The sequence below is a fragment of the Gavialis gangeticus genome, unplaced genomic scaffold, assembly GCF_001723915.1.
Source record: "Gavialis gangeticus isolate Ggan-Ray unplaced genomic scaffold, GavGan_comp1, whole genome shotgun sequence".
Taxonomy (NCBI): Eukaryota; Metazoa; Chordata; order Crocodylia; family Gavialidae; genus Gavialis; species Gavialis gangeticus.
This window is the reverse complement of record NW_017728992.1, coordinates 168,707,607-168,711,562: the sequence shown is the minus strand read 5'-3', so window position 1 is coordinate 168,711,562 and position 3,956 is coordinate 168,707,607.

Here is a 3,956-nt window from a genome sequence, read left to right as displayed (position 1 = left end):
GGGGGGGGGGAGGGGGAATTCCCCCAGTGTTCTTGCCCTTGGGGCCCTGGCAAGGACACCACCCAAAATAGCCCACCTGGGAGGGCCTGGCTGGGGTGTTCCTTTCCCTGTGGAAAAGAACCTTTTCCCTGGGTAACTCAAAATTCTGGGGCCTGGGTAGGTGGTCCTCGTCCCCTCAACCAAGATGCTTCCTCCCACGTGGAGCCTCATGCAGTGCTGGGGCTTGGTCCGCTCCTGGACCCTCTGTGCAGTGTTGTCTGCACTGAGCTGCTTCAAGCGGCTCCAAGGGTCTTGGCTCATTGGGAACCCACCATGCACTATCCATGCACCAAAAAAGCCTGTCCGCTTGCCAGGGGGATGGGGACCCAAGCTGCCTAGTGCAGCTCCCAGGGTTCCAGTCCACCCCATGCACTCTCGTGCACCGGAAACCTGGCCTCAAGCCATGGGGATGGGGACCCAAGCTGCCTCAAATGGCTTTCAGGGTCTGGGCCCTGTGCCCTGCGCTGCAAACTAGCTGGGACTGGAGCATTAGACTGGCATGTGGAGTCTTTGGGGCTCTTCTAGGCACTGGCCCCACCTGCTGGGCAGCTCTTCCCAGTTCTTCTTCTGCCTAGCTCTCTGCTCCGTCTCCTGATGTGTCTGCCATGTGCTGGGCATGCTGCTTCTTTTATACCTTTCGGAGGCCCCACCCCCAGATTGCAAACAGACCAATTGGGTTGAAGCAAACTGCAGACTTCAACCAGGTCTGGGGCTTTTTGCCTTCCCTCAGGTAGGGGCAGGGCAAGCCCTTCCCAGCAGTTACTTGATTAGTAGGCATGTTCCACCAATCACTATGAAGATTCTCCAAGCCCAGACATGCCAGGCTGTTATCGGTAAGTCCGCCACAATAGTTTTTGTGAAACTAAATTTTGGAACTTTCCCAGTCCCCACAACCAATCTGTGCAATCTGATTTCATCACACAGCTATCCATCCAGTACAAAGCCCTACTGATCATGCTCTTTGGGCCTGCCCAGGCTTGGGCATGCAGAACTATGCTTAACTGCCAAAAACTGTATTTATACAGCTGCATATATAACATTTTGGTGAATAAAAGGACAGAAGATTACGTAATAAACTACTTGCTCAATATCACAAAGGCAGTGTGTGGGATAGGCTATAAATGAACGCTGATCACTAAAGTCTCAGTTGCTATCAAATTCTCCCTGAAGTACAATATTTTAGGATTAATGATTCTGGACCCTACCCATCCACACAAGCCAAGCATGTTTCTCAAATATTTGTGGCTATAAAATAGATGAAATATAAAATTATGTCAGTGGTTTGTTTTACATGCATTTAAGTGACATTTACAGATTTTTGTTTGCTAGTAAAATTTTAAATTTGGCATGAACAGTCCAATGTCCTGGATATTGAAGATATTCTCCTCCAAACCCCTCAACTTTTTAGAATGAGCAGTAATGAAGTATTCCCTACCCAAATTAATTGCAAATTTGTGAATAGTACCAAAATAAGAAAGGGGCTGAACTGGATTTATTACTACAATTGTATATATTAACTAGACCATAATCTTCCTGAAGACAAAAGGAATCTTGTCAATGACTTCAAGGAGAACAGAATTATATCTACAGTGTAAATCTTAAATACATGATAAGTATGTTATATTGAGCAGTTTTATGAGGGAGAAACCACCAATGAGGAGAAATGCTACAGTGCAGTAAGGCTAAAACTAAATAAACTATAATTTAAGAAGAAATAAATGCATAGGAAACTTCCTTACCCATTGACTCTGGAATAGTGGGGGAAGCACAATTACATAAAACTGACAACTTCTACACATGCATTTATATGCTTTTACTAATGCATATTAAATTTAGTACTTCCAATACGAGTTACTAAATAAATGCACATTAGACTGTGCTAATGCACAGTAGAGCAAGCACATGCTTTTTAGGTGATGCTTAATGTGCAGTAGCCTATTTTACTGTGCATTAGTGTATTAGCGTGGTTTTTGAAATGCTGCTTTAAGGCCCAGTAGAATAGGCTACTGTGCATTAAAGCACATGTGTAGATGTACCCACTGAAACCTTGACAAAACTTAACTGAAAACAATCATGCATTTGAAAAGCAGGTCTTTCTACACTTCTGACTTCCTTGATTTTATGAAATACTATGCTAAGAGATTGATTGTGGATCATGTCATTCATACAACATTTAAATTTCCTCTGTTCCCACAAGCCAGTTTCACTGTGCCTTAGTCATTTATTTACATATTTTTATTTAATACCATATACAAGGGGACCATTTTATAGCAATTATGTGCCATATAACATAGAAATATCATTTGGCCAATTTATTAAATATTTTTGTACCTATTGTAGCCACCAGCTACAGTAATATTGTTGTTATTTTTTTCCTGGTTGTCTACCTCTAAACATCTGAAAATGAAAAGCACCTTGGATAAAAGCTGTTCCTCATTTCACCATCAAAGACATGATGGAAAGTTATTAAAGTTCAAACATAAATAAAAAATGTGCTAACAGTTACAGAACAATTTTTTATTTTTTTCCTCTAGAACACAAATTCCCCATAGCAACAAGTTACATCTGTTGTACAAGGACTTAACATTTCTTAAAATAATAGAAAGTATTCAGGCTTGTAAAATATTAGATTTGTTCAATGTGTCTTGTTCAGTAATCAGTATTACTAAGGATGAAGGGATTATGCAGAAAAGGATGATGTTCTATAAATAAGTAAATGATCATGTGTTTGAGATCTGAAAGACAAGTAGCTTGGACTGACTACAGCTATTGATAAAAGAAGATGTGTTCAACAGTTAGCACACTGAATCAATTACACTGAGATGATATCCAGGAACAGTTCAAATGATCCTTCATTTTTTACCTAACATTAGCAAGGCTTAAACAAGACATTGGGGAATAATAGCAAACTATTTTAATCTTTCATCTGAAATATTTGTCAGAATTTCCCCTGAAGAGGGCTGAACTACAAGGCCATCAAAAGCACATCTCTCCCAAGAGGGTTTTAAAGTTATAATCCCTCAAATATTTTATCCAATACATGAAAATGTGCACTGCATATATTTGGTCTGGGTCTTTGACAAGTCACCTATTTCCTATTTTAACATTGTTACATTTATATTTTATTTATTACTTTATTATTACCTTCAGATAGGGTCAATTCTATTCAGCATAGTAATTCTCAGAACCCAACAGGCCTGTAGTTCTGAGTAAAGTAGGCTGATTAAATAAATGAACTTTTCCTCCTGATAAAGACACGAGTGGATGAAGAAAGGCTTAAAGGTGCTGACTGTGCATGAGGACTGATAGTTTCTCTGAGCAGAAATTAGATTTCTTAAAACAGAGGAACTTCCTGTAGAGTATGAGGTGAATCGCATATGTATTCTATGTGGTCATAATTCATCATGACCACAGTGCCTTCCAATTGAGGCATCAATAACATCTGAACCATGTGGTTTGTTCTTTCATCCTCTTGCCAGGGTTGGATCAAAATAAGCACAATGACCATGAAGTTCACTACCTATTTTCTAGAAGCCACTGTAGAGCATGGAAGATAGGTTTAATGATTTTGCAGTAACTTGGGTCACTGAGGAGCTAAGTTGCTACACTAGTAACTGGATTTTTTTTATGAGGGCTGATGGCTTCAGTCCCTAGTCTACTGTATTGCTGTAGTCTGGCTGAGAAGTGACAAAAGCATACATAAACAGGAGCCAAGTCTTTTTTCACCTCAGTAGAATAGAATCTACTAAAGAAACAGAGATAGTAGAAGGTAGGCCTGTGCAAAGTGGCTAGTATTTTCTTTGGATTCGGATTCAGCTGATTCAGGGGACACTGATTCGATTTGGTGATTCGGCTTAAACTGATTTGAAAATTTGGGTGCTGCCAAATCTTCGAATCACCCAGGCCAGGCCCATCTC